At 42.3% G+C, this 24,589-nt stretch overlaps 1 protein-coding gene across 1 annotated transcript in view; it reads left to right on the top strand.

Annotated features, from left to right (window-relative positions):
• Window positions 1-9,974: 9,974 nt before the first annotated feature.
• WDFY3 (WD repeat and FYVE domain containing 3) overlaps window positions 9,975-24,589 on the top strand; it is a 185,898-nt gene continuing 171,283 nt past the window's right edge. The window contains exon 1 of the mRNA XM_038178692.2: window positions 9,975-10,277. The gene's annotated coding sequence lies outside the window, so the exon portion shown is untranslated. The remainder of the gene's footprint in view (window positions 10,278-24,589) is intronic.

The raw sequence follows: 24,589 nt of genomic DNA, 5'->3' as shown, positions 1-24,589 counted from the left end.
AGTAGCATCTGGTTCAAGGTACTGGACCAATGCTTAAACCTGCAATCAGGTATGTTTGAGAAGGAGCTGTGATGCCCAGGTGAGAGGAAATTAGAAGATAAGCATCTATAACTAGCTAGTTTGGACAGCAGAGACCAACACATGTTACCCCGTGGTCCTTATTGCTGAGTGAAAATGATTCTTGAAAATGCTGGATAATTACTGCAACAGCTGTATCTGCACATGGTACTTCTTATCTCTTCTGCTCTGATGAGAAGAGCTGAGTGGGTCAGATCTCTTTGCCTAAAGAGATGTTTTTTAGCGGGGGAAAAAATAATTTCATTGCAGAACCTTTCTTTATCTGACATGGCAATAGCAGGTCCACATCAGTAACCTTTAGAAGCAATTGGATATGATATTCATTACTTTCCTTATAGATAACACTCCTTTACCTCCTGTGCCTCCTCGAAAATGTAACCTCTTTGACATGTGTTCTGAATACTTCCATTAGGCACCCAAGAGAGATTCGTTTTTAAGCTCTGTTGGCCACTTTGCTTCCCAGTTTCAAAACATAGAGCTTAGAGGAATTGCTCTTAGCTTGGTTTTGACAGTCAGCAATTTTTCCTGTTGATGACTTGACAAGAGTACATTGCCATGCCTTTCTACTTGGTGCCTGAAAATGGAAATTAAGTTGCAGGGCTTGTGGTTTCCTCTCTTTGGAGAGAATAAGATGAAATGATGAAGAAAGATCATTTGTTGAGAGTCAAGGTTTACCCTTCAAAGGAGGCAACACCAGCAGGAGGAGCTTGTGGGAAGAAACTGTTTTTCAGGTTTAATTTGATCTTTTGAGAGAAAAAGGTTGGTTCATGCAGTAACATGGAACATCTAATAAAACTCAGGACTATTTTCCTGTCAGAGGTCCCTCAAATTCTAAAGAGTTTTACAGTTGGTTTCTTGCTACTGAAAATATACAAAATTATATGGTCTTTTGAGGAAGAAAGGATTAGAAGAGGATGAGAAAGGCAAACAGATGTGGTGATTGACATGGGAACCACTGTGTGCTTTTTGATCATTTGATTTAAAAAAAGAGCATGGAAAATGTTGTCTTTCCGGATGAGTCTTATTTTCAGAAATGTTATGAATTAGCAATGAAAAAAGCTATTTGTTAGCTACAGAATAAAATCAGGAGTGCATGTACATCTGGCCAGGCAGCATTCAAACCCCACTCACTCATCAGAGTTGCATGGCTGTTCTGATCAGCCAAAAGAATCAAGCCTTTTTTTTTTTTTCTCTGCTTCTGAGTGTAGTATTGTAAACTTTGTGATTGAGATCATGTGTTTATTTTCAAATCCCTACATTTTACATAGGACATTTGTGATCAGGTGTCTAGAAAAGAACTTATTGTTTTAGGTGGTATTTTTGTATAGAAAATACAAAGAATAAGCATTAGGAAGCTGAGACCCAAGCACTGATCTGGGGACAGTTATGCATGACACTAAGACATGCAATTGTGTGTGGTTTCTTCAAGAAGTGCTGGGTAAATATTGATTTCACTTACTAAAAAACTTTTTACCCAAAAGGGAGTTGACCTGTTTGTCAGAATGGTGAAACTGTATCAAGCCAAGACTGACTTGCTTTCTCTTGCAACTGAAGATAACATTTTTTGCATATTTAAAGGAATATATCCATCAACAACATCTGTCTTTACGTTAACATAATTATCAGTCTGCATAACTTAATGAAAAGTTAAATTATATGTGGAAACTGCAACATAAATTATCATTAAATCTGTTAGCCCCGCAATGGAGGCTGTGTGAGTACTCTGAGAGATGACTGCATACTGGTAGCTAGAATGTTCAGGGAAACTAATTGGGGTTGTAATGAAATCCCATGGAATTTTGGAAGCAGGGCCCAGAGGATATCAAATAGAGCCATCTGAAAGGTACCAAGAAACCTGGGATTACAAATAGGTCAGTGTTTTGTTGTTCATGAGACCACACAAATATACTGGTGACTGTAGCTTATACGTATTAAAATTTTGCCTTTCTAGACACTGGATGCTATCTACATTTAAACTTGGTATTTTTAGGAGTCTATAAAGGTGTCGAGAAAGTGGGAAGAGTGTTTAAGTAGAGATGTGGATCTCTACAGTGGACTTAAGCCTTCTCATGAATTCTGTATGCACTCTACTCACCTTTCACATGGATTCCCTTTGCCACGTAGCCATCTACTACATAAAATGATCATCAACTGGTGCAATAATCAAAAGCTCAGATACTGAGGCAACCCTCTGGATCCCCTATCAAAGGTGATAACTTTTTTTCTACTTGGAGACTGAAAACATGTAGAAAATAACTTCTGTTTGAAAGGAAATGCTCTTTCAAGACTGCAACTTGAAGGGAGATTGACAATGCAGTTTGCAGTTAACGAGGCTGCCACAGGCATTGACAAGATTTTTCATTGTTGTCTAAAACTATCTTTATATGACACAGCTGATAATATTAGAAAAGCTTCAAGTTCTGTGATTTGTTCACGGACAGGGGACTGTCAAAGAAATTACTGCTTCTCTACAGGAAGCTATGTACGCATCTAAAAGATCCAGACTTTGTCTATGTATTCACAAGCAATTCTGATGGTGTTGAGAGAAAGCAACCCCAAGTTCTTCCAATGCTGAGTTAGTAATATGAGGACCTAGCTCCATTTTTAATAAAAACTTAATTTTATAGGAACAAATGTCTATACAATGGCTGTAAATAACCTGTGGCTAGAAATTAAATTGAAAGTTTTGAAGCATGGAAAAAGTTTTGAAACAGCCTTAAGTAATAACATCAACCTTCACGTAGCTCCCCAAGAATCCTTTTATTTTGTATAGAATTTTGGTAATTCAGCTAAAGGGTTAACTTGGCTTGTTGTTTCCAAATGTTATAGTAAATAATATTGAGTAAAAAGTATTTTTTTTCAAATAACATATTGTGGGAGTGTGGCCATGGGGATCGACAAGCCCCATGGTTGGTAATAACATCGGACTCTTAACGATGAGACCATGAAGAATGTAAAGAGTTTAGAAGGAATGAAGAAGGGTGATTCAGGAATGCCTTGCTGTCTCAGACTGCTTGTTCTCCAGCTATTAAGGCATGGAAGTTGCTGGGTGTTTGCTGTTGCTGGGCAAAGTTGTTGACCAATGAATAGTTAGTGGAAAAGTACTGCTGTAGAGTGAATGGTATAAGAAGGGAGCCAGTCGTCAACAGAAGAGTTGAAGTTATGTCATCAATAAAGGAGTAGCGGTTACTGATCCTAAGGAACCCTGGTCTCCATGTGGTCTTTGTGCATCAACATATTCCTGGTCACTTAGCTATCCACTCTTCACAAGCTTTAAAAGCAGTCACCATGTGAGGTAGAAAATGAGCGTGTTCTAAAAGTGTTCTGTCTCAGGATTTTCTGCACACTTAGCAAAATTCTGCCGAGTAGAACAGCCAGTGAGAAACAGCCTGAGGTGGTCTCACTGCAAACAATCAATTGCTCATAACAGGTAGGAGTCTGTATGGACTTCAACTAGTGGTCTGCAGTTAGGCATAACAAAAACTGTTGATGTCAGAAGTTGTTTGATTGCACCAATCCCTCACTTTAAGAGAAATGGTAAGCACTGAGTTCTGATAAACTGGATGCTTTAGCTGAAGTAGCAGAGCACATTTTAAGGCAGGCGTTACAAGAAAGACCCTTTAGTTATAGTTTTAGAAATAGCTTTTCTTAGTTTGTAAATATTCCTTCTCTTTGTTATGAAAAGGTATATACTAAATGCTTTGGAAGACTCTTCGTCAGGCTGCAGGGCCTGTAGATTACTCAGTGCACTTGAAGTCATTCTAGCAGTAAAGCATCTTCCTGGGAAATAGATCATGGTGTGGGAGCTTGTTTATGGGGAAGAGTGGATAGCATGCCTGTGGTTTTGTGACTGCTTTGTTCCAAAAATGACACGTTTTTAAGAAATAAATTATGTAACTTACCTCACTTGGTTGTCTTCCAGTGGGAAGCTGACTTGCAGGCTTTGGAATTTTCCTGAGCCCTGGTCAAGGGAGAAAAAAAAATCTAAGTTCACAGAAAGAGCATCTTTATCTCTGCTACTTCTAGAATTGAAAAGTGTATTTTGTATTTGATCAGTCACTTCAATCTCCCTGAGCTGTCATTATGGCTTTCTGTGAAAGCCTACAAAAATAAAAATATCACAGATGAAAATAACACTCCCTCATCCTAAGTGTGGAATGTCTCAGTATGTATTTGGCACATCCTTTGAGGCTGTATCAACAACAGTCAGAAACAGGCTGGTGTAAGAGCCAAACCATAAAAATGAACAGTTTAGGTGCCTTGTCCTGTGTCTTCCAGGACATCTGACATGTACTGACTGAAAGAGATTCCACAATCCTCATAAGGTAAAACAATTATTGCACAGCTTCTAGTACCTACTATCAAGGTCAAAGTCAGTTCTGCAAAACAAGCAAACTAAAACAAAAACCCACAAGAAATCATTGTTCTGTTGAAATTTGTCACAAAACCTGATAGTGAAGAGCAGATTTTTGGTTCTTTTTCAAATTTAATGTACTGGTTCTAAGTCTCTTCTGACGCACAGCAGTAAAAGATGTACAAAAGGCATTTGTGATATAAAAGAGCGTCATACAATCTTTTGGTGTGAAAATGAATATCTAGCTGAAAACTGTGTATGTTCTTGGGCCCAAGGGATGTTGCCTCTGATTATTCTTGCTAAAATCTCCTGCCTTAAAGACTACATTAATATTTAATGATATTTCTTTTTTGGGCAGAACATCATACAGTATACTTTTCAACCTCTATATTATGACATTTGGTGTATGGCTTCACAAGAAAGTCTATGCTATGCTGCACAGAATGGTAACACCTTTTAATAACAAAAAGAAAACCTGAAGCCTGTAGGACCCACACAGCAGCACTTACAGGATTGCAAGTGATGCATACCAGGAAGACAAACTTCATTTTTCCCCGAGGCACCAGATGGCAGCATTTTCCTTCATACAGTGTGATCTCATCCTCTCAGATTTCTCTCTGGGATCATCATGCTTTGAGGTTCTTGAAGCCACAAAGACCTCCACGGAACCAGACATTGTCTGTAATCACCTGCTTTCAGTGTAGCTATGGGGTCCCATTGATGTGGCCTGAAAACAATACAGACCTTTTGGCTGTACAGGCCTGACAGTCAATAGCAATCGGTAGCATACATGCACTTTAAAAATAACATACAGTAAATCTGTTTCCAAGCTCTACATTTTGCATATTCTCAGAATATTAAGTAGCTTTCATTTTGATTTCATTTTAGCTACCAGCTCTTTCTCATACACATGCATGTACAATGTAATTCTTATGTTCTCTTCTATCAATGCTGTATTCTTCACATTTTCCAATAACGTTTTCATTGTACACTAGTTATGCATCACTAGGCTTGTAAATTCTGTAGCACCCTCTCCTCCCTCCCCCCCTCCCAGTAATCTGAGGCAGGAGTTGAGGAAGAATTGCTGTAGTTGAGAACTTTGCAACTTATGCTTGCTTCTACAGTTACAGACATGGAGTGAAGTTTTGTGGGCTGGGAATTCTTTAGTCACCCAGTCCTTGGTTCTCTTTTTTCCCTTCACCCCCATGTTTTTGCTTATAAATCTAATGCTGCCTTTGCAGGGTGTTTTCGTCAGAGAAGAAAAATAATTAAGGTCAACTGTAAAAAGTTGTATTCGTAAGTCACCACCCTTGAACTATGAACCTGCAGCACCATGGTACAAATGTGTAATCACTTGAGCTGTATGACTCTAAGCCTTCAACAGACAATAGAAAAGAAAGGCTCTTTATCCAAGAAGGGGATGGATTGTAGAGCCCCAGAGGTTAAGGGAGGAGCAGCCCTGTTTTTTTCATTAGTATGCTGTCACTCCTTGGGGTTGCTGGTGTATCTGCTGTGGTTAGTAAGTCTGCTAGTGCTTTACAAATGCTATGAGCTCAACGGTAGACTATTTGCAGATTGTTTAATTTATGGACTTCTGACAAGCAGCCAATCATTTTTCTAAAAAAAACATATGCAACAAGGGATTTTTTACTTTTCCAAATTTCAGCCAAATTCAGTATGAGTGTCATAGGACAGGGCCTGGATGGTAGACCATCTGCAACTCCACCCTTTCTCTTCTTATTTAATACCAAGATTATCTATAAACAGGAAGGAGGGAGGGATGGAGAAGCATTTCTCAAAGCTAGTCATGAGAACCCTGTATGATGAACACATTAAGCCATGTAACCTGGAAATCAGTCCTAGTTTCTTCTGTTAAAATATTCTAACAAAATTCCCTCAATATTCGTGTATTTTTTTCATGCCAATTTCTTTCCAGTTCTGGATTTGCCTGTCCATTGGTTTCAGCTATTATATGCCAACAAGACAGATTTAACTTGGCTGCCGAAGATGTACAAAATAAATGCAATATAACTATGTTGGAATCTCACTTGTAAGCTGAGCAGAACTTCATCACTTAAAGACAGCTGTAGGTGTACATGTATGACCTCTAATAAAGAGGAAAATGACCTTCTAATAAAGGAGAAAAATACCTCTCTACAGTTTATAATGATTAATGGAAACCCTTGCACACAGTTGCATTGCAAAATGGAAAAATAAATACTTTTTGTCTAATTATACCACTGTGATTACTAGCACCTTCTCAGAGAAGAGAAAGCAGTCAGCCAAGATGAACTTTGTGAAAGGAGAGGAGATACTGAGAAGGTTTACAAAAAAAAAAGTCTGATATCACTCAGTATGGATTATTACAGTTTGCCATTATTTATTTTGGAACTGTGACAATTGACCAAAACATAAGGACAATAAATAGAAATGCAAGTAGCATTAAGTACACAAGAAGAAAAAAGCAATATAATTTGGCATGCAGCAAATCTTTTATCTGGCATACAGCTGTCTTTGCAACTCCCATTGCTCTTTTGGAGTATTTTTTGTGACTTCCTACTAAGGTACCTCTGCTGGTAGAGACTTAGGAACAGCACCATCTTTGTGAGCTTTGTTTCTTACTCAGTGGAGCTGGCTAAGATAAATGGTGTTAATCCTTTACATACAAAAGATGCAAGTATCCTCCTACACATGCATTAAAGAGATTTATTTGTTTTGTGATGGGTAAGTGCTATATATTGTTTGTAGACTCTATCTTGCATAGTAAGTGAAATTACTGTCGAAACAAGCTGATTAAATCTGTGATTTTCCCTTGCTGCAGTGCAGAATGAAGATATACCCAAAGGGGGGAAATTGTCTGGTGGTATGCATAGCATATTAGCTTAAAGATTTTCATGGCACACTAATGAAGGAGATCTTTTTTTTTAAGGCTTGTAAAGGAAACATCCATGTTGTTTCCATGCACTGAGATACTGTCCTTAGAAGTATTGTAGTAGCAACACTGCCAACTTTCAGCTTGGCCTTCCCTCAAGGCAGGGGGAATTGGGTTGGTCTGATATTTGATAGAATATAACTACACATAAAGACACTTACCCTTGTGATGCATGCCATATATGGGGAGCTTCCTCAAAATGCATGCCCTGCAAACAAAACCGTAGTGTTAGATTTTGATCCTCATTTTCTATTCATAGTCTGTAACATTTCTCATATCGCACTAGCTAACCCTATTTTTCAAGGAAAGCAGCGACAGTTACTAATTATATAGAATGTGGGAAAAGGAGGCTGAAGAGAACAGTTGCCTAGAGAGAAAAGTGGTTGGGGAAGAGGTTAAAAGGATGTTCCCCAAAACTGGGGAGAAAAAGGCTTTTAAATAGCAGGGACAAAACATGATATACATGGTATAACCCTCTCACCTCCTTTTTTTTTTTTTTTTTTTTCCCCAGGAACTGAACAATAACAAGTGTCTAAGAGTTTCTGCCACTAGGACTGTTACTGATATACTATGCTTAATTTCCCTCTGTGCTTATTGTTTGTTGGTTACCTTGAGCCAAACCCATACACGCATTGCAAAGAACCAGTGGTTTCTGTTCCAACCCAAATCATTAGCCCAGGCAGGTTCCTGAGTTGATCTAAATTTTCCTCCTGTCAATATAATGAATTTAGGAATGTCCAAATACACCTTTACCAAGTAAAGGTAGAATTGTATAGGCAAGGAGGTTATTAATTTCTCCTTGCTTACTTTGTTTATCAGTTGGGGGAAGTGGTTTTTGTTTTGTTTCTTTGTTTAGGATAATACTTATATCTTCAGTGAGTGCAAGTTTTGTCTCCTTATGAGCTGAATTACAGCTTGCCTCATCTCAGACGTCCATGAGTCTTAAATGTATACCTCCTCTACATAGAGGGAAATGGGATGATTTTCACTGGACAGCAGTGAGTGAAAATGTTAAGTGGAATTGTATTTCTTATGTTACTTGTTAGAAAAGGAAGATGGGGTAAATGGTGTTTACTCAATCAGACCTCAGGTATAACAGAGTACCCAGTTCCACTTAAGTCATGATAGTGGAGGTAAGAAGCAATTTTCCTGCTTCCTTGTGATTGTTTACCCATAAACCGCAAAGGTCTGTGGTAGTTGGCATGTTATTTCTTACTGCTTTTAACCCTGGAGCCAGATTCACCAAGTTGCTACTTAATCCCTTCTGTGAAGACTCCAAGGTGAGGCCACTAAGATGATCAGAGGGCTGGAGCACTTCTCCTATGAAGAAAGGTTGAGGGAACTGGGCTTGTTTAGCTTGGAGAAGGCTCTGGGGAGACCTCATTGTGTCCTTCCAGTACTTGAAGGGAGTGTATAAATAGGAGGGGGAATGCCTGTTTACATGTGTTGATAGTGATAGGACAAGGGGGAATGGTTTTAAACTAAGATGGGGAGATTTAGGTTAGAAATTAGGAGAAAGTTTTTCACTTAGGGTGGCGAGGCACTGGAACAGGTTGCCCAGAGAGATGGATGCCCCATCCCTGGAGGCATTCAAAGCCAGGCTGGATGTGGCTCTGGGCAGCCTGCTCTAGTGGTTGGCAACCCTGCCCAGAGCAGGGGGTTTGAAACTAGATGATCTTTGAGGTCCTTTTCAACCCAGGTGATTCTGTGATTTTGTAAATGAAAAAGTAAACGGCTAGGAGGTGAATGGCTGTTAATATCTGACATCTTGAAGGAAGTGAGGAGTTACTGAAACAAGGCAGAATGCTAAGTGGTCACACATGTGGATGCCTTTACCTTTCCCCATGAGGAATCTGAGTAGATTCCGGGTCCCAGGTGACGCTGTAGTTGGTGTGTCTAGTTAAACTTTAAAGGGACAATTTGTCTAGCTGGCAAAAGGAGTCCTTCAGCTCTAGGGATTTAACTAAACTTCTGGCTTAATTAAGAACAGATTAACATCTATGTTTAAACATCTGAGTCATATGGATAAAATATTTCCTCTCTTGCACAGCTCAAATGTACACTCCCCTTTGTGTATCACAGCAGGGGCACTCGGGACTAAGGGAAAGCGCCTCAGCCCCAAATAGAAGCGGACTTTTTTCTGTCTTATGTTTACCTGTTTACTTCTCTTCAGGTGACGTGCAGGCGCCTTTCCTCTGTACCTCAGGCTGCTGGGCGCCGGGGGTAGCGCTGAGGAGAGGGGCACAAGGGGCGGCGGGCGTCTGCCAGGAGGAGGGGGAGGCACGTAACTCGCCGCCTGAGTCCACGGGCCCCCGAAGCTGCTAAAAATCGAGCTAATAGTCCGCAAATACATTGAAAAACAGCTGCAGCCCAGAGAGAGCGGGGACAGCGCCGGGGCGGTGCGGTGGGCAGCCCCGTGAGGCGCCGCTCCCTCCGCCCGCCATTACCCAGCCCCTCTGCTGGGCCGGCCGGGCCAAACCAAACCCGAGCACGGGAGCGGCAGCGGCCGCAGCCAGCCAGGAGGAGGAGGAGCGGAGGGCGGGAGGGAGGAGGCAGCGCTGGCAGCCTGGCGGGGAGGGGGCACTCGGTACCGCGGAGAAGGAGGAGGACTAAGATGGCCACCGGCCGCCACGGGGAGCGGCCCCGCTCCCTCCGCCCCGCCCCGCCTCGCCCGGCCCGGCCTTGATGGGGCCGCGACGACCCCGGCCGCAGCGCGCTGCAGCGGTGCCTCCCGCCGGAGCCCGCCCGGGCCTCAGCGGGGGAGCCGCCCTCTGGGCCCGGTCCGCGGCCCCCCGTGCCGCTCCGTGAGTGAGAGCAGCTGCGGAGAGGAGAGGAGGGGCCGCCCGCCGCTCCCCCCCCCCGCCCCGGCGGGCAGGGCCGGGCCCCCCGGAGCCCCCTGCCTGCCGCCGCCCGGTGAGTGCCCGCCGCTGCCCGGGCCCCGCCGCTTTGTTGCTCCGCCGCCGGCCCCTACGCAGGCCCCCCGCCGCCTGCCCGCTCCTTCGGCCTGGCCGCAGGCCGTGGTGGCCGCCCGCTCCCTGGGGATGCCGGGGCGCAGGTGGCCTCGGCCCCCGCTCCCAGCCCCCGGCCCCTTTCCCTTCATTTTTGTCGCCGCGTTCCCTGCCCGCGGGGGTCTCCGGCCTGCGGGGCCCTGAAGGGAGCTCGGCGGCGGCGCCGGACCGCTCCGGCGGCCTTTGTTGTGCCGGGGGGCGGCGGGCCTTCTCCTTGCCTTATTCTCATTTCTAGATCTGGAGGCCGTCTCCGAGCCCTGCGCCCCCGCCGTGCGACAGTCGCAGCCCCCAGCGGCCGGCTGTGGGTGCCGGGGGGCCGTGGGGGGCCGTGGGGGGCCGGGGGGCCGGCTGCCCCCCGAGCGTGGCGTTTGTTCGCCCCTCGGGGAGAGCCGCGTCGCTGGCGGTGTTTGCTTGGTGGCTGTGGGTGCCGAGTCCCCGCGTGGTGTTCACCTTGAAAGATTAGGGCCGTGGTTTCCTGCTGTGGTTGTGGGTGACGGTGTAGAGAGAGGCAGGTGTAGATAAGAAACAGCGTAGAGAGCCAAATGTGTTTCTTTTGACCTGTAGTTTCATGAATGGCCCAAACGCAATGTTGTGGTGAATGAGAGTGACTCCCAAGGATTCTCTGAAGGATTCGAAGGATTCTGTTTGTTCTGGGCTTTTTTTTTTTTTTTTTTATTAATTGAGTTTTGGTTATTTGTCATTGTAAGATTCTGACAAGGTTTCTGCATACTAGAAGATTAATTTTCACATGGAAAATGGTAGGTTTCCTCTTAGGAGAAGTCAGTTTTGCACACTGCATTAAGTAGGAATGATTGGCTAACTCTGCCAGAGCTGTTTCACCACATGCCCATGCATGTCCCTGTGCCCATCACAAGTGTGTGACAGGCCTCCCCAATGACAGTTTCCAAAAAGTGGTGGTTGGAGAGGGTTCATCACCTACGCTGCCCCTGAGCAGCTGTACAGCTATGTGAGGTTTCTGCATTCATGGCCTCCTATGAATCTAGGCTAGTTCTACAGAAAGCCAACATGATGGCATCTGTGGCACTTTTTGGTGACGTGCCAGATAATGCAAGCAGTGGTACCTTGAGGTTGACTATGTGCGGAGACTACAGTTTGCATGAACTGGTGTTTCTGTAGTATTTCTCACATCCTGTGTAATTCTGGTAGACTCGTAGCACTAGAAAATATGAAACGGGTTTATTGCTACCTGCGTTGACAAATTGCCATAAGATGAGTAACTCCTTACTTATGTTTTTAGGCTACAGACAGGTATCTTTATAAAGGCAAATACTTTGTGGAATTCCTGGCTTTCATACTAGAAACGTACAACTGTGTTAATACAAAGTTTTGCTCCGTGTTCCTGATAAAGAAGTGCTGGTAATCTGATTTTGGGTGCAGATCTGGATCAGGAGCAGGAATCTGCGCTCCTGTGCTGTGGGTCTGTTTAGTTCCGTTAGAGCCAGCTCTGCAATGCTGAATAATGTTGATAGTAAAATATTTGGGGTAGAAGAATGCCGGAAATACCTAAGGTGCTAGAGCAGACTATCTGTCAGTGAATGGTGTTCCATAGTTTGGTATGTCTTGGCCAGAAGCTGGACCTGTTTGTTTGCTTTTCCCATTTGTAACTTTTAGCTGATAAGCCTGGAGTAAAAGTGTTGTGTGGTTTGGGTTATATGGCTACAGTTAGTGCAGTTCTTAGCAAGCTGGTGATATACTCAACTCAAATTGAAGCATGGTCAACATAGTGGTGTGGTGATACTTAATATCTTCAGCACCCGTTTAGAAATGTATTACAGTATTTCTAGGTCAAGGTTTAAGTGAGAGTTCATCTTTCTAGTAGACTGCTTACTTTTTCGCAGTTTTGCACATCAAGATCAGCCTTTCTATAGTATTGCGTTGTATCACTACTGTGGAAAGGAAGCACTCTCATCTCTTGCTTTGAGAACGGCAATGAGAAGGTACTAAGAAAAAAATCTTAATATTTTCAACCTGGAAATAGCAAATGTAATTTAGGAAGCTGCATTGTGTTGTTTCGTCTTGCTGCCTGTATCAGCTGAGATAGTACCCTAACATCCTTCTGGGTAGGTATGAAAGCCTGTCTGTTTAGCTCTCAGTTACTGGGGGGCAACTGTCAGAAATAGCATACATGGCAAACTTGTCTTCAGGATGCACAGATGCGTGTTGTTATTAGAAGACTTTAGCAACTTATTTCACATCTGCAAGCCTTCCTTTAACTATTTCCTAGTTTTCTTCAAGGGTAAAAATTCTAGGATGCTTACTGTGCAGAGAACATGATGAGCGTGGGTTAGATGTTCTGCTTACTGTTTGAAATGCTCAGGACTGTCATGAGACGTGAGTAATTTTGGAGATCCAGCTGTGTTTCACCTCCCAAACATAGATGTTAAGTGTTTTGTAGGGTTGGGTTACGGGGTTTTACGTGGGTTTCTGAAGGTATGCTAAGCAGAGTTATGCAAGGAAAAGCCAGTAGTGTGTCCCTTGTAAAATTCCTGCAGGACTAATGTGCAGATGCTGATCAGCACTTCTGTTCCTGTTCGTAAGTGATTTGAAGTTCCTATTGCAAAATACTGGAAATAATGGCTCAGGAGTGGCCTCTGACTTACAGGACTTCCTGCTCTAAGGAAGTCTTAGATCATTTGTCCAAAATAAAAATATTTTCAAGAGGAGGAGGGGGGATTACTGTTTGCTGTGAGAAACTGTCTATCTTGTTCTTAATGTACCTCCCAGTGCTCATCTTCCTGACAGTTAGAACTGTGAAAACCTCTTTTTATAATATTACCATAACAAAATTTGCATTTTGAAATGGTAAATTGAATGTGTTATTGGTCCATAGTACAGCTTCCATGTATGTGCGTAGGGAAGAAAATTGATTTCTGCATAGTTTTATAATAAAGCTTTTAATTTCACTAGTTTGCTCATTTTTTATTTTTTTTTCTTTTTTATTTTTTGGGGTTGTTGCTAACGGCAGTAATAAAACATTTGAAATGTCCGGCTTGTAACAAATACTTACAGTGTTCATTGCTTCGAATTGTTGGCAATGCTGATTGTTTACAGAAAATACTTGCTTTCAGAAAATATATTCGGAAGGAACTACAACGTTAGTCATAACTAAACCTTTGCACATCACACTCGTGTGGGCCTGGCACATCTTCTTGAAGAGGCTTCATTAACTTTGTGCTCTGTTTTGCAATTTTCATCTTGAAATAAACATTTGCACTCTTCCATCGCTACTGTTGACTTCTTTCTGACATTTTATGTCCTGTTGCTTGGCCATTCACACCTTGTTCACTAGGATAATACGTGGCATAATTATAAGGCTCCTATAAATACTTGTTTTAATCAGCTGCCCCACAGACAACATAGATGGCGTTGCCGTTTTCTGCATTCCTGTGTGACTGTGCAAAAGCATCCGGTGCTATACGTGAAATCCTGCTAGCCACTTGTCTCTCTTTACCTGTAGTCATCGGTGTGGGCTTGAGAGCAGCATCTTGGCTCAGGTGGTAGTGCAGGGATGACCCCACAAACTTTGTGAGACTGAATACGTTTTGTGTGGCCAGGTCTTCCAAGCATGTGTCTGTCAAAGACCCTATGTTTTGCTTTGCAGTACATCACGCTTTTGCTTGTTGGCTGTATCCCCTGTTCTCCTGAGGTGTTACAGCTCAGTGTGTACACCACCTTTCTTGACGCTTGCAGATGATGGAGTATCTGCAGGCTGTCTGCGGTTGGGTCACCCATCAGATGAGGGGGACGATGATTTAAGCGAAGCTAGAAGATCTATGGTGTAGTTGTTGCATATACATGTATTTCTTGATCTATAATCTAAATTATACTGTATCAGAGCTTTAGAGGTGAAGAATTGTTGTGTTTTAGAGGTGAAGAAGGTTGTGTTTTAGAGCCATGTAATAAAAAATAATTTTTTACGAGTGTTGAAGGGGAATGACCTTCATGTGCACATGGACTACGATTGGATTATCTAAAGCGTTAAACCATAGAACCATGAGTTACAGGAGCTGGGCTTTTCTGCTTGGTCTTTGACTTAGCCAAGGGGTACTGGAGGGCTGTTGGACATTGCCCTCTCCCAGCTCAGTGTGCCTCCTATTCCTGAGGGCTCTGGTTAATCAGAAGCTTCCCTCTAGAAGTTGCTAGAAAAGTGGACTCAAATACAGCAGCTGGTGGGGAGGCTGCACCTTTGTTCAGGTGTTGCTCTCCATCAGGGAAGGGGCTCACGCTGATGGGGCTCATGGCCCGCACCATGGCTTGCAGAAGAGGGGCAAAGCTCAGCTTTGTCCGGTGCCTGCCAAGAAGGAAGTCCAGGTCTCACTTCTTTTTCTATGGAATTTGCTCAATATTGTCTGGGAGATGCGGTTTTGTGTTTGTTGTTTTTCCTCAAGTCTTTTGTGACCGATGGTTTCATACACATCTTGTTTTCTGCCACAAACAGCATTGGGGCAAAATTTCCTGATTTCTGTTCCGAGCAGGAGTGTGCAATAGCTTTTTGTTCGTTTGTTTCTTTTAAATTGTGCTGGTGTTCTTGGAGTCTTGATAACAGCAGGGAACCTTTTTTAATTTTTTTTTTCCCCAACGTGTCGAGCAACACTGAGTGTGGAAGTAGGACTGTCCATATTGAGATTTGGAGGAGGAAAAAAAGCTTGGCATTTAGGTGAAAGTGGATTGCTCCTGTGCAAGCTAGGCATCATCTTTTAGGTTCTTTTAAGGGAAAATAGCTTTGGTTGTTTTTTTTAGTTTTGGTGTTTCATCAATGTCCAGTGCAGGATTTCTGCCTGTCTTAGGCATGTGACTACAAATGTTCTTGTCATATTGCAGAGTAGGAACAAATTGCAGAACTTACTGTCACGTGTAAAAAGGATCTTCCCGATGTTTTGAAAGTTGTGCTTGGAAAGAATAAATGCATACAGGAAATGAATGATGAGTTAATTCTGAGTGGTATGAAAGCACATTGCTTTAAATTTGGGGGTAAACATGAAGGAATATAGGAGCAAGGTATGACATGAATGCATCTCAGTTATAGCAACGAGACATACATGTATAGTTCTTGTACTTCTGCAAATACTGTTATTTAAATGTCATGCATCTTATTACAACACAAGGAAAAAGCTCTGAGCAGGGTGGCTAACTTAGTGTGTAGACAATAATAAATTCAAAAACAAGTCAAAGAAGTGGATTTTCCAGATATTCTTATTTCATCTCTTTCTCACCTGCTCTAGAGAAACTACATACGACGCTAGAAGTATCTAAGAGTCCAACTCTTACTTTTTCAGATTGGATGGGTATATAGCAGTTGTATGCCTAACTTAAAGTTCTTATTTCAATTGTTATACTAATTTAGAGAAGTCAGACCCTTTAGACCTTGCTTTTGCCTATTTTTTTCCGGCAACTTATTAGAATAATTCCGTAGCTGATGGGAAAAGTTGTTCCCTTTCTTGAATCATCCATTTCCTCTCAAATGGACATTGCAGCTTCTGTTTTGCATCTGTCTGAAGCTTTGTGGTAAAGGGTTTCATAGCAGGGGGAGAATTACCAACATCAGTGCTTAACTCAGAGCTGCTGTGACAAATTAGCCAATGCATAAAGGCAAAACCTTCAGCACTGATAATTTTGTAGTAAAGTCTTAGGTACATGTCTAGCAGTGGAATATATTTCTGCATCATTCTCTGATGTTTTTTTAGGGTTCTTCACTTTTGGGAAAGTGACTGGAGTAAGAAGGTGGATGAGGAGCTCATGAGCAAAAGGTTTTTCTGGCTTCATCTTGCACTGCAGGCAGTGGTATCACAATACATTGAGTATTAGAGGGTACAACTTATTTTTTATCCCTGGGTAGTTCTACCTGGATTGTCTTGCTGTTATATCTCTTCCAATATCACTTTGCCAGATGGACTGTGGGTGCAAATGAATCATGATTTATGTTCTTAGTTTTCCAGATGTATTATTTTTCCAGTGAAGCCGTTACAAATCTTTTTATAATTCAAAGCAGGTTGATTTGGTTTGTGTAAAGCAGTAGCTGGCGGTGTGTTTCTGCAGAAGGTGGGCTGAATTTGAATGCCACTGTGAGAAATAGATGTTGCTTGCTGGCCATAACTCTTCCCAAGAACCAAAACGTAAGCTAACAGATGAACTGTATTAGAAAGGGAGGGAGTTGGTACAGCAGAAGCTTTCTGAAGTTCTGCTTGGTTACTTGGCACTGTAAGTGTATCCTTTACTTAAATAAGTTGACATTGTGGAAAGAGGAAGAGAATTTGCAGGGCTGAGAGAATGCTCAGGGTCCAGAAAGCACGTGGTATTAAAAATTAAAAAAAAAAAAAAGTAAAAAACAAACAACAACAACAGAAAAAAAAACACATACCTAGAGACTGCACGTGCTTTTCAATCAAAAAGAAGACGAAATATCAATTTGTCTTAGTAGGAGAACTTTATAAGAAGAGATTTCAAGTGCTTGGATGATGGAAAATATCAAAAGGGAGAGGGACTGTTTAGAATACCTGAAGCGGGTACACCTAAGATAAATCAGGTAGAATCCATCTCTGTTCCGGTCTGAGATCTCATCCAAGATACATCAATGTGTATAAATACCTGAGGTGTGGGAGGCAGAGAGCTTTGGCCAACCTCTTTTCAGTGGTTTGCGGGGACAGGACAAGGGGTAATGGCCACAAGATAGAGCACAGGAAGTTCCGCACCAACATGCAAAAGAACTTCACAGTGAGGGTGACGGAGCACTGGGACAGGCTGCCCAGGGAGGTTGTGGAGTCTCCTTCTCTGGAGATATTCAAGGCCCATCTGGATGCCTACCTGGGCAGCCTGCTCTGAGGAACCTGCCTTGGCAGGGGGGTTGGACCCAATGATCTTTGAGGTCCCTTCCAACCCCTTTGATTCTGTGATTTTAGACTGGTTTGCAGTACTACTGTTTGGGTTGTTCATAGCAGGTCTTCTGTACTGCACTGGTGGAAGCTTTATTCAGAGAGTCTTTCAGTGGCCATGCTGGTTTACACTGCTCCTGCACCCTGAGTGCAGAAAACTGGTGGGGGTGATTGTTACTGTATCATGCTTAGAATTTATCCTTATTTTTTGCAGAAATGAAACAAAGCAGATGTCTGAGGATAGCCAGGAGAGTAATGGGAATAAAGAGCTGGGAATTTTCAGTTCCCTCAGTCTGCATGCTGTAAGCCTGTTTATCTGTTCAAGTTGTCTTACTGTTGAACCAGGGCCTCACTGTTCTGACAGTAGAATAATCTTATAAGACCTTTCTTCTTCCCCTGTTTGTTTGTTTTAGTTCCAAAAGCTGTTGAAACTTGATGGAATGGGAGAGGGTGGGCTTTGATGTTCTGACTTGGGAACAGGAAAGAAGACGGCTTTCACTGCAGGCTGATAATAACAGAACAGCTGCTCTCTACTGTTTCTGCACCAAGACTCACCTCTGTACCATTCAGAGTGCCACTTGTGGTCTTAGACCTCCTCTCTGCAACTGTGTTCTTGACAGGAGTTATTTATTTCTAATGGCATGTTATGGAGGTCCTCAGGTCTTCATTAGAGAGCCATGGATGAGATCAAGGCCCTACTTTGTATTTCCATGAGTGCACGCAGTAAAGAATGTACCACATGGTAGAATGACAAAGTAAGTGGAGTGAATTTCTTAATGTAAAAGTTTAGCCTTTTGATGTTCTCTGGGTTGCTAACCTAAGAGTTGGTACGTCACAGTGCAGACCCTAAGTTGTGAGATTTGCTTAAGCAGTGGCTTTTAAAGCATCACAAACATGGAATAAGTTACTTTCCTTTTTGTCTTTTGAGTCTTCGCAAGTTTTCCCCGCAACCCTGAGAGCTAGAACCGATTTGGTATATTCTCATGGCAAAATGCTAGGAGTTGGGCTGTGGCACTTAGGAGATTTAGAAGGATATGGCCAGAGCTGGCAATGGTTTTGTTACCATTGGTTTCCCATCTGAGAAAGTAATAGAGAACTGAAATTCATTTTATTGGGGAGTTTCTTTGGGTTTGCAGAAGAAAGGATGCATCTTTGAACAGACAAGTAAACAGTCTTTATAAGCAGTGATGTGGAATAGGCATATAAATAATTTAGGTAATGTATCACAGTTCAAATGCTTGTACTTGAGTCAGTAGTTCTGCAGTGAGCTACAACAGAAATGTAAAAACCAAGTGGACATGATCTAAGAGGATGCTAATTTGCTTGTTAATTAGGTTTGCAAAAGGTTCTTTTCACAGCTCTGAGTGGTGAAGGAGGATAAGCTAGTGAAGAATGTTTAATTTAGGCTTTCGGTGGGTCATGAGGTAACCAGGGAGTCTCTTTCCTAGCTTTTCAGTGTTAGAGTTGAAAACTAGAGCGGCAACGCTTGTTACTCTGACCATAGTAACTTTTGGAGACAGAAATATTTTGCTTTCAGTTTCTTACCAGGAATGTAACCGTGTTTCTAGCAGTGTTGGATCAGAGTTTAAAAAAAAGAAAACTATTTCCTTGCTGTCTGTTAGAAATCTTTGCAATTTAACTGGGGGTATCTCCACACTTAAGGAGAAAGAAGTTTGGATATGCTTGTATTAGAACTGGCTTTCCTTGTTCTTTTGCCTAGGCCCTTGGTGTGAATTGGCAGAACCTAGTGGTCAGTTAAACCACCGACAGCTATAACCCAATTTTACTTCAGTGAAACACGTGTATATGTATGTGCGTAAAATGCACACAATGATCTGATTTTTTTTTTATGAAAGCAGACATGTATTTACGAGTCACATCCTTGGAAGAACATTTTCAATCAAACTGTGTGTGTCTTTAAATTGTTTTTCTTTTTAAAATGAGATCTGGACAGCATTTCATCACAGTGGTTGATGTTTCTCTTTTGGCTTGGATTTGGCATACAACATACCAAGGTGAGGCCTTAGCTTCCTCTGGCACAGGCAGAACCAATTTGAAAGATGAAAGCTGTCCTCGTCTTTCCTGCCCATGCTGTCTTACATCAGCCTCATTCCTACACTTTCCTAGGCAATGAACTTGCAGCCTGTGGGTTTCTGTAAGGACAGACATTTCAAATTAAAAAGATGAAAGCCAGTAACAGCACAACACACAAGAATGAGCTTGTCTCAGTTGTTTAAAAAAAAAAAAGAAAAGTGTTGAAATCTTTAGTAGCTGTTCATGTTGAGAGGATTTCAGGTCAGGTCTGTCCCCTTGCTTCGTGCTGAGGGTTGTGCTGGAGAAGTGGAAATCCTTAAGTGGATACCTGCTTGTGGTCTGCCTTTTGCAGCAGTCTGCTCTGAATGTTGCCTTTGAGTAGGAAGGAGGGGAAACTCCCACGCCTCAGACAGTTCAGGGTCCATGTTGATGGACGTGTTTTTTTGCTTTGGGTTCATTTCCCAGTAGCTCCATGTTAGGTTACCACAGAAGTTAACCTGCCTGTGAAACTGTTATGATAAAGGGCCCAACGGTGTGTCCAAAACTAGAAAGTATCCCTTGTTCTTTAGTTCCCTGTAGTCTATGAGAGAAGGGATGTTGATTTTAGGAGCTTTATTGAAATAGTGTCTGCACAACTGTTTCTGTGCAAAGTAGTACTAAGTGGTACCAGGTTCTGCTCCAGTTTGACACTGTTTCTTTGTGTGTGAAGAGAGAGAGAGGGATGTAGGCAGTTTTTGTATTGTTATTTCTCTTTCACAGGTGGCCTTTATAAAGGTGTCCTTACAAGTGTGTTTGCCTTTGTGAATTTAAGTAAATGAACTATAAACCAGGTGTCCTCTGACCCTTTTACTTTACTCAGGGTTCACACTCAAAGGGATGAGCATGTGGTTAATCAGTAATGGGGTGGAGGCTCAATCAGGAACATCAGTCAGAATTAATACTTGCTTGTTGAAGCATTTGATTGCATTTGGCAAAATCAGTCTCTGAATAACCCAGGTTTCTAGAAGAGACTTATTGCTCAAGATTTATGGGTCTTGGTAGCTCAGAAGATAAAAAAAGCACCATTGGTGCACAGCAGCATTTGCATGTTCATATATGAAAAGTATTCTCCAGCAATTTCTGTAGACAAATAGCTTTATTTTCCTCGTCTACGTGAATAGAAAATGGAGGCCTGAGAAAGACCTTTACTCTTTGTCTATTATTTTCCCATTAATACAAGTATTGCTACCACTTGCATATACTGGGCAAGAGGTGTTTGTGTGCAGATACACTGAAGAATTTTGTAAAATTGTTCTTCTTGTTCTTTCTCTTGTGTTAATGACTATTGACATGGCCACGACCAGTTTGCTAGTTAACAAGTAAAATCTGGCAATCAAAAGTAAAAATGGTAGAATAAATTCCTTCCCATGATGCCTCCCTCCCCCCACCCCCCCTTCCATTTCTTTGGTTATTTACAATTAAGTATTTTTGTAGGAACTGAACAAAAATGCAGAGTGGCAAGCAAATGCTAGGGCTGTAGGATTCTCTTTTCATGTATGTCAGTTGACTGTAACTCTGAGCACTTGGTTAAAAATGCAGTTTACTGTTTCCCTCCAGCTTTTTCATCAAGTACTGTCAGAATAAAGCTTAGACAGACTGAACAGTGTCAATAGAGCTTTAGTGCTTAGAAGTACACTTTTCCAGGCTTTGCACATCAAGGAAATAATATAGTATGGTATGCTGTTAGTCTGGCAGTGGCCACTAGCAAGTGGTTCACAGGATCAAGGAAGGACAGCTTTTGTGGCTGATAAGTGAAATTGTCCGCAGAAGAAGCTGCTGCCTAAGCAACCTGTCTCCTCAACATGTGAGGATTTATGGTTGTTTTTAAAGCTGTTGATTGGAGGTATGGCAGCATTCGTTGTGTCCAGTAAAAGAGTAATGCTTTTCCCTAATGATAGTAAACCCTGCAAAAGCAGTAGTGAGTTTCATTACATATGTTTATTCTGATTTATCCTTCCTGCATTCCATTTTCAGGGTCTCCCTCTTCTATTTATGAACTGGCGGTCTGTGGCAGAATACATCGGTACATGATTTTCTGTGTTGCGTTAATGCCACTTCATTCTGTCTCTTACAGAGACATCCTGGGTAGTCTCACCTTCCCTTGCTTTTTTTTATTTCTATGCTCAAGTATTCTGATGTCAGTAAGATTCTCATTCTTCTCTATACTGTTTGTAATGAATCTTCCTGAGACAGGATTCCCAAAATGTAACAGTATTTTAAATAGGGCTGGGAAGAAGATGGCTAAATTTCAGGGTTGGCTGCTGGCTCATGCTAAAAATGGAATGCTGTCTCAAAATATATCCCACTTACAGCAGAAAATAAGAATAAGCTATTTTGTTGTGCAAGGCCTCAATCTGCATGTCGAAGTCTTAGGTCTGCGTCTTGAAGAATAATTAGCTCAGCATAAGTTACATGGTTTTCAAAAAATGACATGGAAAAGGGAGATGGGAAGGGACCAAGAACATGTTAAGTTCCAAAGAAGGAGGAAAAATGTGTATTGGAGCAGTATCATCGAAATGTATGACATCTTTTCCTTCTGTGTATTGTTGTTTCCTAGTTAAAAACAACTGTCTTATGAAGGATCTGGCACTTCAGTGGGTTTGGGATCATTGTAATAGTTTTCATAGCAAGAAATCTTTCCACACAAACAGTAAGACATCGCTGCACTGCTTCCAACACCTTTCAGTGGAATCCAAGTGTCTTTTTTAAGATGTAGCGCACTTAGTGACTGTGCTAGGGAGAAGCCTTGCGTGGCAAGTGATATGTGCCGTGGCTGATCATCACTGTCCTAAGCTTCTTATTCCCAGGCTGACAGTGAGTTTGCTTACCATCCAGGTAAGTCAGTGTACTGCGTGAGATACTGTCTTCTGCTGGTTTATTGTTTGCATTAGCTTATTGACCTGGTGTGCCTTTCAGGTGATTGAAGGGAAGCTGCTGAGCTGAAGATGGCAGTTTAATGATGCTGAGCAGGGCATACCAGCTTGAGTAGTCAATGAACACATCCGTGTTAGGAGACCAAGTTTGTCTCAAGCCAAACAATTTAATGATGTGGATGAGATAGCAAACAAAAATGTCTTCAAGAAAGAAGTCTGTAAAATGTAAGTTAAAACAGCTTGTCTAAGCGGTAATATTGTAGTCACCTACAACTTTGTCTCAAAAAGGTTGACGTTTCCTAAGTTGCTACATGGCAGGCAAGTACTCCAGGTATTTGTTGGTGTTTGGAAATTTAAGCACGACAGGCAGTTGTGGAATATGAGGTCCCCTTAGTACTGAAACAAAACATTTCTCTTACACTCTGCCCATTGTGTTGTCACCAAGGCAGGGAGCTGGCAGTGGAAAAAGAGCTGTGTTATTTGTGCAGGAGCAGCTCTTGGAAGGCTGTTTACAGAGACTGTGCCAGTGCCCTGAGAGCCAAAGAAAACGGCGTTGCGATTTCATGCAATATTCTTTTTTATTTTCCCCACCCCATTTTACTCTAGAAAATAATAGTAGTTGGCCTCATTTGGACTTGCACAGGGCTTTTGCCCCCTGATATTTCATTAGGGGAAAATGCTGTGGAAGTGGGGAAGGGGGTGTTTGTGTTACACCTCTGATGCTCCTTGGTCAACCCAAGTTATTGCTCCTGCTCTTGTTTCCTTTGTCCGTCTCACTGGTCAGTGATGTCCTGCCCCTTGTTCCCTTCTTCCCTGTCCTTCTTGGGCACATCTTGCTGGTTTGTAGAGTAACTGTTCTTTCTGATAGAGGTGCAGGTGCTGTCTAAACACGCACTCTACTACATCAACGTTATTTTAAGCTGTTCAGCTGCTTCCAAGTGGTGTGCTGGCATGTCTGGACAGGCAGGGCAAAAGGGACTGTCTCAGCTTGCCAAGAGGAAGAGAACTCAACCTCTGCCTGTTAGTGTTTTTCTTGTGGCATGTGCCCCTCAAGTCTGCCATGTGTGATACTGTTGGTCCTGGGAGTGCTTGAAATAAAACAAGTGGTTTTTTTTTTTACCTCCTTTTTTTTTGTTTTGTTCAGATGTTCTGCTCATTCAGAAAGCTTAGGTCATGATAGAGGGATGAGGCAAGGGAGAGAATGCGTTTGTGTGCTTGTGTCTTGGTTTGTCAGGGAGTTCATTTGCCTTTCCTGCTTTTTTTTTGTCTGTTTTTGTCATAATCTCAATTATATGGCCTTCCTGATCTGTCCTTAAAAGAAATATTTTTTTCAAAACTTCTGTGGACTTTCTAGATGTCTGTTGGTGATACAGTACATTGGGCTTCAGTGTTCAAGCAAATGGACTACAGTAATGCCAAAATATTGGTTGGAACGAGATTGCTGTGGAGGTATTTCTTTGGTCTCCTCCTGGAAATGCTTCAGAGGAGGGGAGAAACTATGGCCAACAGCATGGAGGTGATGGGCTGAGCCCCTACTTAATGCTCTTTACCACTCCCAACCCCACCTTTTTAATATGGACATTTTGTTAATTACCACTATGCAGCAAAGTGAAAATACAGTGAGTGTTAGATTCTTTTTGTTCTGAATTGTTTCTGATGGATTTGTGTTTATCCAACTGCGGGGTAGCATTGACGTTACAAATAACATATTTTTTTTCTAAAACTGAACTCTTTTTGCCCTTAGATTTATTTCAGAGTATATACATGGACAAGTAAATTGTCATCAGTATAATAGTTACAGACAAAAAGAATTTGGATCGATTCCCTTTTGCCCATAGGTTGGATGATCAGTAAGTTCAAGAAGTTCACTTTTATATATAGATAAGTAACCCAAGGAAACAAAATCAGGACTTGCTTAAATCATTGTCATGGGGATGATGTAAGAAAGACATCAAGGCCCTGAGGCATGCCCAGAGAAGGGCAACAAAACCGGTGAGGGGTCTGGAGCACAAGTCGTGTAAGGAGCGGCTGAGGGAGCTGGAGGTGTTTGGGCTGGAGGAGAGGAGGCTCAGGGGAGACCTCATTGCTCTCTGCAACTGCCTGAAGGGAGGTTGTGATGAGGAGGGGATCGGCCTCTTCTCCCAGATAACTAATGATAGGACTCAAGGAAGTGGCCACAAGTTGCACCTGTGAAGATTTAGATTAGGTATCAGGAAAAACTTTTTCTCTCAAAGCGAGGTCAGGTACTGGAATGGCCTGCCCAGGGAGGTGATGGTGCCATCGTCCCTCATAGTGTTCAGGAAGTGCCTGGACGAGGTGCTACAAGATACGATTTGGTAGCTTAGTGGGTCCTGTTGGTGACAGGAGGACGGTTGGACTAC

This window comes from Anas platyrhynchos, chromosome 4, assembly GCF_047663525.1.
Source record: "Anas platyrhynchos isolate ZD024472 breed Pekin duck chromosome 4, IASCAAS_PekinDuck_T2T, whole genome shotgun sequence".
NCBI classification, from domain to species: Eukaryota; Metazoa; Chordata; class Aves; order Anseriformes; family Anatidae; genus Anas; species Anas platyrhynchos.
The sequence above is the reverse complement of the archived record's forward strand: the minus strand, read 5'-3'. Positions and strand labels throughout refer to the sequence as shown.